The sequence below is a fragment of the Mixophyes fleayi genome, chromosome 10, assembly GCF_038048845.1.
Source record: "Mixophyes fleayi isolate aMixFle1 chromosome 10, aMixFle1.hap1, whole genome shotgun sequence".
Classification (NCBI taxonomy): domain Eukaryota; kingdom Metazoa; phylum Chordata; class Amphibia; order Anura; family Limnodynastidae; genus Mixophyes; species Mixophyes fleayi.
In genome coordinates, this window is record NC_134411.1 from 91370322 (window position 1) to 91386202 (window position 15881).

The 15881-nt window shown below is 39.8% G+C and overlaps 1 long non-coding RNA gene across 1 annotated transcript in view; it reads right to left on the bottom strand.

Moving 5' to 3' along the window:
* Positions 1 to 325: 325 nt before the first annotated feature.
* The window catches only part of LOC142103605 (uncharacterized), a 51318-nt gene continuing 35762 nt past the window's right edge, over positions 326 to 15881 (bottom strand). Inside the window, exons 2-5 of the long non-coding RNA XR_012679399.1 lie at positions 14545 to 14606; positions 1314 to 1382; positions 1109 to 1209; positions 326 to 576 (exon numbers count right to left, since the gene is read on the bottom strand). This is a non-coding gene — a long non-coding RNA (uncharacterized LOC142103605). The remainder of the gene's footprint in view (positions 577 to 1108; positions 1210 to 1313; positions 1383 to 14544; positions 14607 to 15881) is intronic.

A 15881-nucleotide genomic window follows, 5' to 3' on the forward strand; every position in this document is an offset into this window, starting at 1 on the left:
AAAGTAAACTGACCAAAAAGAATCAAATGCGCAAATTAATAGGAAAGGAGAAATGTAACTCAGTATGGAAAGAAAATAAAATGTATCAAAGTTGCATCACCAGAAATGCATCTCAAGAGCCAATGAATTGTATTAGTGTAAAATACTTTATGTAGCAAAAAAAACAGAACACAAGGAATCGCTCTTCAAATGGAGTGCATAAACAACTCTTAATAAAGTCTCACTAAAAATAAACTGAATAGAAAAAAAATGAACAAAATCATCATCATCATCTATTTATATAGCGGCACTAATTCTGTAGCGCTGTACAGAGAACTCACTCACATCAGTCCCTGCCCCCATTGGAGCTTACAGTCTAAATCCCCTAACATAAACACACACACAGAGACAGAGACTAAGGTCAATTTGATAGCAGCCAATTAACCTACCAGCATATTTTTGGAGTGTGGGAGGAAACCGGAGCACCCGGAGGAAACCCACGCAAACACAAGGAGAACATACAAACTCCACACAGATAAGGCCAAGGTCGAGAATCAAATTTATGACCTCCATGCTGAGAGGCAGATGTGCTGACCACTAAAAATAAACCATAAAACACAGTATATCATTAGCAGGGGGTCATTACACCTTCATAAAGTCTTTTTCTCAAAGAGATAATCTCACAGATTATCTTAATCTCCTAACAAGATATAAGGCTTAATTAAATCCAGTGCAGTACTTAACTGGATTTAATTAAGGATTATATTGTGTTAGGAGATTTCTTGTGATGCAACTTTGATACTTTATTTTGTAACATGTAATACAACACATCAATCTATTGGTTATCCTTAGTAAAGATGGTCCTTACAGTTGTAGAAATATATAGGCTCAGTGGTTGCATCTGTTTGCAAAATATGATCACTTTCATACTGGTAAAAAGTCACATGTATCAGAAGAAATTTTTTAATAATAGCACCCACATTTCCATGCAGCACCCATCCATCATTGTGTCTAATATTTATCCAGATTTACAAGGTTTGAAATATTCAATAATGGTTATATTTAAAAATGTATGGTTAAAATACATTGCAATATTTTCAGCACATATGTTATGTGAAATGGCACTTACAAGTAAAGCGTTGCTGAAGGACACAGAGCCCTGGGAGTTGGGCAATGACATTTGCCTCCAGGCCAGCACATTCCATCTGCTCCTTAAAAGGCATCCCACTCCTAAAAGCGATGTTATGAAATATATACACATAAGGGCTCCACCAGACTGGTCAAGGTAATGGAATCGGGCTTTCAGAAGCCCAAAAGTCTGCTCAATGACATACCTGGTGGAGGCATGCATGGCATTGTATGCAACTTGTGTGGAGGTAATAGGGAAGGGTAAATGCTGTCTCCTGAAAGGATACAAAAGATTTATTACAAAACATCAAATGCCTAGGCATGTGTTGTGATATTAATTATACAAATAAATAAAAGGCTAAAATGAACATAGAGATATGGAGACAGGCCAAATTTATGTACATACTTTAAAGATAAATCAATTGAAGCCAAATGTTACAAGACATTCTAAAATTATGTCTAGTATGTCAAGTATTAACCATTTTGGTATATATATTAAAGTTTTAATGATAATAATAATAATGTGTCTTAATTGGATTTACAGCTATTAAGTTGTTAATCATTATTAGCCAGCAACCACGCATCTTCAACTTGTCTCTGTAATAATTTATGCCATAAGTCTGATTGCTTCATGTCAAAGGAATCATGGGCGCTTCCTGGGAGTTTTGGATTTGGAGAGATGCATCACATACAGCCTGAACATTGATGGGATGGAATTTGTTTTCTATTTTGAAAAACAGTTTAATCTTTCCCAATGGTATACGGGATACCTGAGCTCCATATACTGCTGTGGGGATAACCAGCTAGTTGATGAAATTGATGTTTAATGGACACAAATGACTCCTCATCCTATGAAAGATTAATAAACTGAAAGCTACGCAAGAGGAATGATCTCAGTACCCACTACAGTACCCGAAAGAAAGCAGACTGGGATATCCCTGCCGCAACATTCACTGTGGTCTGGAAAGACCCAGACACACAAAAAAGTAACACGATCAACAATGTAATCAGCGGTGGTATTGATGTTCAGATGCTGATCATTGGTTCTAGGTAACTCTGCACAATTCCCAGTGTCCATGAGGGTATGAGGTAGGAGCCAATAGTGGAGGATCATCTCTGCATCTCACATCCCAAAGAGTCTTACACGTGACCTGTAGACAAACTATCTGGGCTGGCAATGTTATTGGAGTTGATGACGGCGGCGGTAACAACGTTTTTGGCCTATTTCAGCTACAAAAATTCTGAGTGGGGGAAGTATAAAAGCAACAATTAGATAATTGTGTACTAATTATTTTTAAACAAATCATTAGCTGTGACAGCGACATACATCACATAAACAGGGGTACCCCATTTATCAATGAACCTCATTCAGCTTATGGCTGCCAGGGCTTGCTGGGAACCGTAGTGCCCCATATTAAAATACTATCTTTAACCATTTTAACATTATCATCGCATAAAGTACAGTTCCCTTTACAGTTGTTAAATAATGGTTGCCAGACCAATGGTTGGCTCTCCATGCCATTTAAGTTTATGGGGGCCAATAGTAGCATTCCATTGGGATCGAGCACCCTACACATTGATTGGTGATTCCAGTCATGTGATTGCAATCACTGAACGTCGCATCTGTGATGACAGCTGGATGGGAAGAAAGAGGAGTCTCCTAGACAGAACAGCATCCTGGCTGCTAGGCAACAGTCGGTACAAGAACAGTGCGAGAGGCCAGGAGCTGCCAGACGGCTTACAGACCAGCTGGCAGCCGGAAAAAGGTATCATACAGGCTGCTTAACATCAGCCCGGACCACAGATAGTGTGAGTCGTCACACGCAGTGCAGCGGCTCCTAACGATAATAAAATATTATCTTTAACTGTCTTAACATAATTACCCCAACACACACCACCCAGGGGTGTTAGGCTGAACCCCAATGCTGGGCTAGGGGAAGGGCGCTATACAACTAGTGAAATCAGCCCCATGCTGAAAAGACTGAGGCTGAGTTCTACTATGAGAGAGGAGCGTATACCCTGTTATAATGGGACCAGGCTGGGAAACCCTGTTATAATGGGACCAGTCCGGCCTGTCATAGCTCCGTACTGGTGGCAGCTTCTGCAGATGTATCCTGTTGCCTGGTTCAACTATGAGGGGCACGCTACTTTTAAAAATATATATTTTTGGTATTTTTTATTTTTTAACACTGCAAATGATCTTTAAAATAAAAAATACCAAAAATATATATATACATGGATCTTTACACCAGCGGTTGAACAAAAGATAAGCCTGGAAATAAGCACACATACCCGACTGGTCTTCTCAGTTTTCCTGCTTCTTGTTGGACAAACAGCTCCTCTATGAGCTTTCTGCTGAGCTGCTTTTGGGTGTAGTCGCACACATTTTCAATCCTGTGGGGGATGATCACAAAAACCAAGGTCTGTACAGGTGGCAACCTAACACCACCTATGCTAGAAACATCACAATATGTATTAGTTAACCTTGGAAAGTAGGCTAGCTCAGTCTTTCTTATCCTTGGACTGTGTGGATAGCAAGTTTGCTGATGACACAGACATAAAGTAAAGTTCACAGTTGTTAAAATAATGGGCGCCAGACCATCTCTCGACACAATCCACTCCGTTATCGAACATCTCCAGCACATACTTGGTAATTGCAAATACACTTCTTGACTTGGGATAGTCACACTCACTCTCTACACTGTCCTCTTTAGCATCTCTCCTGAACCCCCAAAATCAAGTCAGTCTCCGCTGCACTCAAGTGTCCTTTCATTATGCTCATGCTACCTGGCTTCACGGTCTAATTCATTAACTGGGTTGAATTGATGGTTTGGAGCTAATGGGATTCATTTTTCTACAACTCCAAATGGCCCTTTTTAGTCTCCCATTCTGAATTTCGCCCTTTTTGTCTACCGAATGCAGCTCTCTTGCTGTCACTACCGTCAAAACTTAGCTCAACAAAGCTCCAGTCAAGTGTTTGGTAAGGTCATGGCTATCACGATGGCTTGAACTTGGGATCGACTTCGACATTGGTCATACTCGAACAGACACCCAGGACTTCAGATAGGGGAAGATATCAGGCTAGTTGAGCTAGAACTTCTAATATCTCTAGTTCTTCGGGAATTTCCCAGAACCTAAGGACTACTCACTCTTTTATTTGGTTACTTGTACTCAATGAGAACCTTTTTAAATACTTAAGTCCCACCACTTACTCCCAATCTCTTCCCAGGGGAGGTAATATCCAATATCTCTACTATGCAGTGAAGTTGGCTAAATGGTGGTTAGTCTAATGGGTGTTACACTTTATAACTGTGACACCAGTAAAAAAAACATTTCTGTGAGCATATGTAAATCCCAGTACTAGTTTTCCGACTTATCCTTGTTTTCCTAGTGTTGTAAGGACAGCCGGCCATGACGTCAAGGCTCTATCTACAATTGAATTACAGCAACACTAAACAATATGTGTCTTTCCTAAGATATCATCATGTTATATTGCTAAGTATGTAAATCTAATATAATATAATAGATCTATTGTCTACATTTCACGCCTACTTTTTACCATGACTTATGTCTGATTGAGGTTCTTGTGATTACAATAAAACAATGCCTGGAGGGTTGTCTTGTCAATCACATACTTGCACCATTGATGTAAAAAATGGACCAACCATTTACCACTAGTAGTCCAAATTACCAGGGGTGACAAGGGGTGTGACCTATACATGTGCAGCTTGGATGAATTTTGGTAGGGCTATTTTCTCCTCTTTGGTTTGTCTCTCATCAGACCACAGTATTCAGCATATGGACAGGTATCGGAAAATGAAATGTAGGCCATCCAGAAGTGATAATATCTGCAGTCCACATAAGAGATCTGAGGTAGGTGCCTGAGGGGCAGGGATAATCCTAGGTTGACTTTCCACATCTAGTATACAGCGTTTTAGAGTCAGGCTTGCTGGTATCTCATTGGATGGAAGATTGGCGTATTGGGCTTGTTCTCACCATTGGGACCAATACAGACATGTATGTTTTAAAAGGACTAACCTTGACTGGGAATTTGAGATGTTGATAACCAGTAAATGAACAGTCAGGAAAGAAGATATAATAGTTGGCAACACCTTGTAGCTGCCCCTTATCCTCTGTACTTTAAAGACCCTGGACTGCTAGGAGGTATGAAGAAGTTGCAGCCACAGAGTCCTCTCATTAGAAGACAGTGGTGGAGTGCAGGTGGTGGTGAGTGTATTGAACAAGGTGGGGTTACCCAGAGACCAGTTGGGGAGCAGGATGTTTTAGACAAAATCTTTAAGGAGAATGAAGGTTTCCTTCAAACTTGGAATCGTGACGGAGTGGCTTGTACTTTCATTACACTTATAGATGTATGTGAAAACAGCAACCTCATATATTAGCTCAGTACATATTGCTCAATTGTTCTTCCTGGAAATGTGTCAGTTGTTTAACTGCCAAATGCTATTAGAACAAAGTGATTTCATTACTATTCAGCAATCTTGACATGCAAAATATAAACCATTGATCTATTTCTATTTAGAATAATAATTAGCCATTTCATACAAACAGTCCAGCAATTATACCTTAAAAATCCTAGTTTAACAAGTTCCTAACCAGGGGCAGGCTGGGCTGGGGGACAGGGGAGGGGGGGGGGCATTTTTTACCTTTAAAATGTTCTTAATATACTGCTGAGTCGAGTCCTCTCCGGCTAAAATATGCCATCTATATATATATCTACTACATGCATCTATGAAATATAGATATACATCTATATAAATCTGTGTAATACATTCATATAATATAAAATATTATATCTAATATACATCTATTAATCCATATATATATATATATATATATATATATATATATCGTACCAAACTGACCCATCTATAAAATATAAATATATATATAAATCAATGTAATCTGTACATAATATACATAGTATAACATATCCAATTTATGTGTATATATATATATATATATATATATATATTTATATATATATATATATATATATATATATATATATATATATATATACATACATATACATGTCGTGCCAAACTGAACCATCTATGAAATCTAGATATGCACATATATAAATCTATGTAATACATTCATATAATGTAAAATAATATATCTAATATACATCTATATGCATCTATATTTTTATATATATATATATATATATATATATATATATATATACATATATGGACCACTCATGCATAATGGTGGTATGTAGAGGTCCGGAATCAGAATCCAGTATCTGGTATTGGAGGGTAGCCCAAGACACTAGCCAATACAATGGTCAGAAGCAGACAGGTTTGGTAATTAGTACAGCAAATCAATATCATATGGAGTGAAAACGAAGACGAGGCTGTAAGAGTACACATGTAGATAATGACTGAAAGCAGCAAGAAACAGCAGCAGCTAGATTACTGGGCAGGAGCACAATAATCTGGTAAAGAGGATGTGACAATACATTGCTAAAATAGGAAGCCAGGGGCTGGAGTGAGAACATCAGAGAAACAGACTGAACTAGACAGTGGGCAAAATCAAGGAGCTGTCCAACAGCCAGAATAGCTCGGCCAGTAGGGCAGACGCCTCCAGAGGCAGGAGCCCTGTTTTGGAATCCTGACGCTGTAACTGGTAAATATGGTATATCCCATTTCAAATGGTGCAGGTGACAGCTAGTTGATAAAATGTAACTATTTGCGTCAGCTGGTTTAAAGTATGTTTTAATTAGAAATTTCCCAATTGGCATTAAAAATCCAATGCTTTTATTAAAAACTTTATAGGAAAAATGGAGTTAATCAGTATTATTAAAATAATTTATTAAATCTTTAATCTCAGTTTTGGTTCTTGACCATATTATAAGGATTTCATAAATACAGCTATGACTTTAGCTAAAACAGACATGTTGGACATTTTGCAAATAAATAGTCTACCATAAATAAATTGGCCTAGCTAGGAGCAAATATTGTGCTCATGGATGTGCCAGTCTCTTGATGCCTGGACATCAATTGTGGCCCACTTCCAGGAAGTTTCCTAAAGTAGGTCCTTAAGAGCGGTAAGGATTACTGTCAACTCCTTTGTGTATTATAGTAACACAGCAACTAATGGTTGTAACTGTATGTCAAAATAATGAGATAGATTGGCAGTTAATTAATTTATTCCCAAAATGATGGGTCTCCCTGGAGGTTGTATTAGTATCTTACTTATTTTGGGATGTGATAAAATATTGGGGTAGATGGAAATTTATCGAACAAATATTTGAACTTTTCTTTACTAATTATTTTATATTCGCCAGCTCTATTCAGTTGTGCATACAATTGCTCACTGAAACACTTTCTAATTTCAAACATGACTTTCCTAAGACTCTCATGTATTCAGTGGAATAATCTATATAAACTTGTGCAACTACCTCCTCCCTTTGTCTGCAGAATTTATTACAAACAAATGATCTTTGCTCAGTTGTTTACACACTAGCTGTTCCGCCATATCTAAATTATGAAACATTTTTTAAAAGTGTCTAGTTACCTACAACCCCTCTGTGCCAAGTCATAAAAAACATTTAAATGACTTCCTCTAGATTTTACAGGATTGCATCTGAAGGAAGTTTACAAGATACAACTGTCTCAAACCCTTTGTTTTTTTTTTAATAAAATGACAATTTAATATTAATTTATGTAAATCGATAACTGGAATTTGCTTGGGAATTGATTTCGGTCAATATTATGTCCTTTTTTTCAAGCAATTTGTCCTCTGAAAAAAATTTAGACGAAAGGTTAAAAACTCTTGTGAGTTGACTTGTGGTTGATATGTGGGTCTCCTACTTGGGTCTGTTTGTTTCCAACACTTTTTACCTTTCTGGGTATGATGTTTTTACACTGGCTGGTGGCTATATTATTACGTGCAGCTTCCCCTTGTTCAAATTTGATATTCTCTTGTGATAAGGATTTTTTTTAAAAAAGTGTTTCAATCTTGTATTTTGGATTGTGTTTTAGGTGATCTTAATAGATTATATTTGTTACCAGTTGTGACATTACATCCCAGAAGCACTGCTATTCTATGACACCATGAGGTGGCATAAAAGTTACTTTCGGTAGGTTTTTCTACCTGATTCTAATCGGGTTTGAGATACTCTATTGTTTTTATACTGTGGAAGAAGTCCCAGCTGAGACCCAAGTATATATATATATATATATATATATATATATATATATATATATAAATATATATACATATATACACACATACATACACGGAACTGCAGAACATACAAAGTAATGCAGATCCAGAGGACCATTGTATAGCGATACATAAACAAAGTTTCTCGTACTTATAAAAATACACCCTAAACACATAAAATAAGCAGAATAACCAAATCATCCAAAGTGAAGTGATGAAGAAATATTAAAAAGTGGTAAAAAAAAAAAAAGTCCCAGACTATATAATACACATAGAGTATTAAATTACATATTTATAGAATGGCTTTTGTTGAATAAATAGTATATGGGCTATGTATACAATGGCTACGACATAAAGTTTATCAGATATGACAGACACTTTCTAGAATGTGGATTTTGTAGAACAGGGTTTTCCGAGTATATGAACAGAAGCAAATGTATAACTATGTACTTGTGGGCTCAACACAATTTAAAAATAAAGAATGTAATATAATGGAGTCTATTGAGGTTTTTTTTAGCCAAGGTGGGGGCCACTTAGAAATTTTGAAGGGACCCATCTGGCCGGCAGACCTATATTAAACAGCCCGATATAGGCCATGAAGTATAACTATAAAAAATGTATCTCTACCCGAAACTGAAAATTAATTTTTTGGTAGAGTTCCATAAGTGAAACATAAATTCCCAACATCACATATCTGGGGTTCGGCATTCCATCCTATCCAGGGGGTTCGCTGATGTCTGTTGAGTTCAGATGAGGGTTTTCTTTGCTGCCGTTGATAGATAACACGCTGCCAGTATAATAAAGGCTGCTTCTGCAGGGTTAAGTTCGCCTGTGTTTGCTGCGGTACTAGCTCCTGCCAGGATAGCCTGTATTCATGCATGTAGCATGTTGCCCAGACACTAGGTAAGTAACAGTCTGCATTTGTGTTTATGGAATTCCCCCCAAGATAGCATTTTCAGTTTTGTGTGGAATTAACATTTTTCTACTAAGTTGGTATAGCATGAGCCTTATAGTATGGCTCATTAATTGGCCGTGGTCTTCATGATCTGTGAGTATTGAATTTGCTAGGAGAGCCAACGGGCTTTAGGAGAGAACAATGGAATATTTTGGGAATTTTCAAGAACGGAGGAAGTTCAAGCCTAAAGGCCACGGGATTGACCTTCTTGAATATATTGAATGGTCTGATGAATCTGGGCCCCAATTTTCAACAAGGCTGCCTCGGCTTGATGTTCCAGGTAGAAAGCCAAACTTGGTCACTGACTTTGAAAGAGCAAGCTCTACGATGGCGTCCAATAAGTTCTTGGATCTGAAGGAGGGTTTGAAGCAAAACAGAGTGGACTTTCTTCCAAATAACTTTGAGCTGTGAGGCAGTAGCAGAAGCTCCGAAAAACCCCAGAAGAAGTCATTGTAGTGAGAGAATTCGCCCTGGGATTGAACCCAAGGTTGCAGAAAAAAAGAAATATGTTGGTATAGGAATGACAAGCATTGTTATAAGCAAATTCAGCCCACGGAAGTAGAGAGGACCAGTTATTATGAAATTTGGAGATATATAAGTGAAGGAACTGTTCCAGGGACTGATTCATTCTCTCCATCTGACTGTTGGATTACAGATGGTAAGCAGATGATAGGCTAACCTTCATTCGCAGCAGGCTGCAGAAAGATCTCCAATAATGGTCAACAAATTGGGAACCACGATCAGAGACAATGTCCTCAGGGAGACCATCAGGTAGTTTAGGTAATGGTACAAAGTGGGCCATCTTGCTGAAGCGATCCACAACCACCCATATGGTATTGTGACCGAATGACCATGGTAGATCAACAATGAAATCCATCGAAAGATGTGTCCATGGTTTAACAGGAGTAGACAAGAGCAACAACTGACTCGAAGGGTGGCTTCTAGAGGAATTGTTCAGGCGCACTCTTCACAGGAAAGGACATAGCTTCGAACATCAGAAGACAAGGTGGTTCCACCAAACCCAACGTGAGAGGATTTTGATGGTTTTAGATATTGTGCGGCAGATCTGTTATCATGACATTCAGCGAGTACCGATTTCCTAAGATGAACTGGGACAAACAGCCTGACAGTAGGGGTCTCAGCAGGGGCAATTCTTTGAAATTGAAGATGCGTAGCTCCAAGGTCTTGGGTCAAGCGAGCATGAATCATGGAGGATGAAATGATAGGCTGAGGATCTGGAGGCGGAGCATGACAGGACATGAAGGTCCTAGAGAGTGCATCGGCCTTGAGATTCTTGGAGCCTGGTCGAAAAGTTATTACGAACTTGAAAAGAGTTAAAAAGAGGACCCATCAGGCTTGCTGAGGATTCAAGGCCCTGGCGGCCTGAATGTATTGAAGATGGTGATTTGATGGGTAGCTCCTTCTAACCAATGTCGCCGCTGTTCCAGAGCCCACTTGATGATTAACAATTTGCGGTTGTCCACATCATAATTTATCTCTGTGGCTGAGAATTTTGGGAAGAAATATGCGCAGGAATGAAGTCCCAACGTCTCAAGCATCCACTTCAGCTATAAACGGAAGTTGGCATCTTTGCGTTTGAGAGCAGTAATAGGTGCCACTAGTACTGAGAATGAACGGATGAACTTCCTATAATAACTGGCGAAGCCAAGGAATATTGGAATAGCTTTCAAATTAGTGGGGAGTACCCAATCCTGGATTGCTCGCACCATGTCAGGATCCATTGAAAACCTCCAGGAAGAAATTACATAACCTAAGAAGATAACACTGGTGACCTCAAATTCACATTTTTCGAGTTTAGCATACAGGCAGTGCTGGCAAAGTTTAAGGAACACTTCACAGACATGCTGGCTGTGCTGAGCCAAAGACTGTGAATAGATTAAGATATCGTCCAGGTAGACTACAACGAGTTTGCCTAAGAACAGCCGCAGAACATTATTAATTAAACCTTGAAACACTGCAGGAGCTTTGCAGAGGCCAAATGGCATAACCAAATACTCGTAATGACCTTAGTGAGTATTGAAGGCTGTGTTCCACTCATCTCCTTCTTTAATCCAAATCAGGTTGTAGGCGCCCTGAAGGTCAATCTTAGAGAAGATAGTGGCCAATTTCAGCTGATCGAAGAGAGTGGAGATGAGAGGAAGCGGGTATGTATTTTTGACTGTGATTTTGTTCAAACCACGATAGTCGTTGCAAGGCCTCAGGCTGTCATCTTTCTTGGCTACAAAGAAACAACTGGCTCCACCTGGAGACTTGGAAGGTCGAATGAAGCCTTTCTGAATATTCTCCTCCACGTATTGCTCCATTGCCTGGGTCTCCAAAGCATATAAACGTCCTTTAGGCAACTTACACCCGGAAATAAGATCGACAGATAAATCTCTCTCCGCTTTCCTTTCCTTGATCCTACGATCAATCTTGATTACCAAATGTATCAGGTTTTCCAAGAAAGTTGGTATAGGGTACTGCACTAAAGAATCTTTTATTTGCTCAGAGAGACCCAGGCGGAAATGACTCCAGAGTGCCAGGTCATTCCGCTCCCTATCAGTGGACCATCGCCTAAACTCTGATCAGTATTCTTCGGCGGTGCGTCGCCCTTGCTTCAAGGACCTGAGATGAGACTCCATCGAGGCCATCCTGTCCAGGTCATCATGGAGCAGGCCCAAGGCATTAAAGAAAACATCAACTGATTGCAGAGAGGGATTCATAGGAAGAATACTGAAAACTCAGGATTGAGGGTCTCCTTGGAGCAGAGAGATTATGATGCCGAACCCTTGCTGCTCAGAACCTAAAGAATGTTAGGGGAAAATAGAGCTTACAACTCTTTAAAATTGCGGAATAAGGTTCTACCCCCAGAGAAATGGTTGGGTAAATTCAAATTGGGCTCCACTGCGGGGCTTGAAGAAGTCTGCTGGGCTTGCAAGGTTCTAGAGGCCTCTTCTTGTGCAGACAACCGGTGTGACAGACCTTGAACCATCTGAGATAGAGTTTGGATCTGACCTGCCAGAACCTGGGCTGGAGAAGGATTTGTGCCGCTTTCATCCATGGAAGTGAGTTCTTCAAAATTCTTCACTGGCGGGTTATAATGTTATGGCTAATGACTACTATCATGAGCTTGTAGAACAGAATGTAGAGGTCTTCACCTATAGCAGCCGCCTTTCCCGGAGAGCTTGATGCGCTCACAGGTACTCAGCTCATGAATGTAGCGCAGCGCGGAATAGCAACTGATGACAAGCAAAGCGTGGTCAGGAACAGGCCGTGGTCTAGGGTCCGAAGCAGGACACGTGGTGAGGTACAGGCAATAGGTCAGGGCTGGTGACAATCAAAAGGAAGTCCAGATAACAAAGCAGAGGTCAGGGAATTAAGCACACAATCCAGAATCCAGGAGACCAAGCAAGGGTCATACACAGAGAATCTATCCAAAAGCAATCAGCAACACAGACAGAAGAAGGCAAGCTAACAGGGAGCTGGACGCTATAATAGGAAGAGATGGCTAAGCCCTCCCTGCCTTATAAACATAGATGGAACAATAACAGGGTGAGAGGCACAGCAGGTACAAATCAGCCAAGAAGGCTGTAATTACTAAGTAAACAAGTTGCGCACGTCTGCCCTGATGCCAGGATGCGGCGTCTACACACAGAAGCGTCCCGGCCGTTGCCTTAGCAACGGCCAGGACAAGAACCGGAAGTGACGTCCAAGTCGTCATGGAGATTGCCTGGACACATCAGCCAGGGAATGTGAGTCGCAGTGGCTTGAGGCACCGCCGCGGCTCATAACAAATACTGTTGGTACGATAGGACTGGAGGTGTGGGGGGCCCAGCAATGCCAGTGACCCTGCCCCCGAGGGAAGCCCCCTTGTCAGCACTTACCCATTAAGGGTTAAGTTTTCCATTTCACAGCCAGCCAATTGTATCCAATGGGAGGGGTATGGTTTTTTTCTATAAATCATACTCCCATTTGGGGCTGAATCTACTGTTTTCTGGATCTTCGGGTACCTCCCTCCCATCCGTCGTAGATCTAGTTTAGGTTCTATTGTTTAACCATTCTTTCCTTGTTACAGGTGAGGCGTAGAAAGCGGGAGAGCGGCGCAGTCAGTAACTAATCAAAAATGCAACCGACGATGGGCCGAAAGGTCACTGCCCCTTTCAAAGTAACACGACTCCTGGTCTTTTCATGTGGAGGATCCCTTAACATGCCTTTTGTGGACAAGTCAATGTCGAGTCCAGAAGGGGAGCAGTCACAATGACGCCAGATTTAGCACCGACCAATGGTACGGATTTAATTCTTGTGACAATGGTAAGACCGGTTTACCTCCCACTGTTTTGGTTTAAAGATTGGTTGTTAGCTGACTGCCTTGCTCTCACCGCCACCAGATAAAGAAAGAACTTATGTTATTTTAAATAAACTGCAACCTTCTTTTGCCAAATTTAATGAACAAATACGTATTTTTACTTTTGTTTAAGTTATGGTAACACGCATCACACAAGGGGTCGTTGGGTGCAGGACACAAGAGACATTAACACTGAGCAGTTTACTATTTTCTTACCTTACCCCTCTAAGCCGATATCGCTGAGGTAGAGGACTATTGTTCAGCTGCCCCGATTAAATTTATTTGAGAAATTGTGGTGACCTATTCCACAAAGACAGCATCAATTGACCGAGGAAAGTAAGTGGTAGTATATTAGATGATGCATTCGATTAGCATTCAGTGAAAAAGTGAACTAAAACATGATTAAAAAAAAGTCTTTGTTTCCATGCAAATTGTCCCCTGAAGAAGAATAATTCTGGATGCACTGTACGAACATACCAGCTTTACCCATTGCTTCAATACATATTTCACTTGTAGTTTTTCAGCTATTTATGGTGTGTTCGAATACAAATAAAATATACTGATTAAAATTCTGAAGACAACCACAATTAAAACGATGTCATAAACAAATAGTAATTTCTATCTTGCATTAGATCCACAACTTACGGATTTCAAACACAATTGAAACAATTACAATTTTCGCAACAACTGGCAAAAAAAAAAAATGGATATTAAACAGTGAGTGATTCCTTAATGGATGTACATTCAAATGAAGGCATACATTAATTCATGTAAATAAATTCATGTAAACAAGTATATCTTGTTTGGAAATAGTACTACATTTGCAATTGACAAAATTAATGTTACTGTCGGTACTCTAAGGAAGTGTTTCTACACCTCAAAAGTGGGGAAACAAAATTAGGGAGGCCAAAGATGAGGCTGTTGGTGGACTGTCCTCACCCACCTGTTTGTGCATCTTTCACAACCTGCTACTGGTTTCTTGCCTAGATCCTGGAATGTTGGGGCCTGTTGGGAAAATTTATAGGCACATGCAATTTGGATAGCCGAGCAATAAGTGAACACAGTACATAATACAGATCATGCAATATATATTATAACATAACATACATTTATTACACACAGTGGGCATGATTCATTAAGAAACGTAAGTCCCGTTGCATGCCGTATTTTGCGAAAAATCGCCCAGAAAAGGACTATACGCCAGCGAACACAAGTGCATACAATTAACCTTTGAACACAAATGACACTTCGTACAGCCTATGATTCGAAGGGTGGAACAGGGGAGGGAAGGGGTGTATGCACGCAGGCAATGTACAGTAAGGGTAAGCCGAGGTCGGGCACACACACATTTGTCCGATTCAAGCTCTGGACATCTCTCAGGTACGTGATTTGTAGCCGTGTGATTTGTAGCCGTATCACTTGCACCAGCTACAGGGCAGAGGTAAGTGCTGAGTGATAGTGATGATGGTTGTGTATGCATGTCAATGCAAGTGTTTGCACTGAATAACATTTTGCAAAAAGGCATTTTGTGTACAGTAGGCATTAATACCATCCTGATATATCTATTTCATGTAGAAAAAAATAAAATGTATTTTTTAAAATGTATTTTTACTAATGATTATCTTATTAACAGGTATTAATGTATTTCATTTTCTTTTTCTATGCATTCTGATGGGACGTTATATTGCACTTATGCATTGTACTTATCCTGCACGGTGTTCTATATGTCTGCATATGACAAGGGCAATATATAGCCAGAGCTTACTTATACTCATGTTCAAATGTAAAGGTTTCTTCTGCTTGTACTTACGTACGTATGTACGTGTAATTTCTGTCTGTTTAAAAAAAATTAAAATTGCATTTACTTTGCATTCCTTGATGAATCGGCCCAGTCTGTAAGAGCTCACAATGAAGGTCTGTGGTTGGTGTATAGCAAGCAGGGGAGGGCTAACAACTTTTGGACTGAGGGGCAAATACCAATGCACTAGCATCAGAGAAATAGGCCTAGGTAAGAAGCATGCGGTTGTGGTTTGTCTAATTTGGGTATGGTTATGTATAGCCAGTAAAATATATGAAAATTTGTTATGTCACAGCTATAATCAAATACAATATCCAACATCCCCATCTGAGCAGTATTCACCAGTCTTGTGTTTGACATACAATACAAATATCATTCTTGTGATCCATGCACAATATAGAGATCATGCTCTCCCCAGCAACATCATGCCACATCCTGCCAAGCCCTCCCAAAACATGCCCACAACAGCCAAATAATGGCCA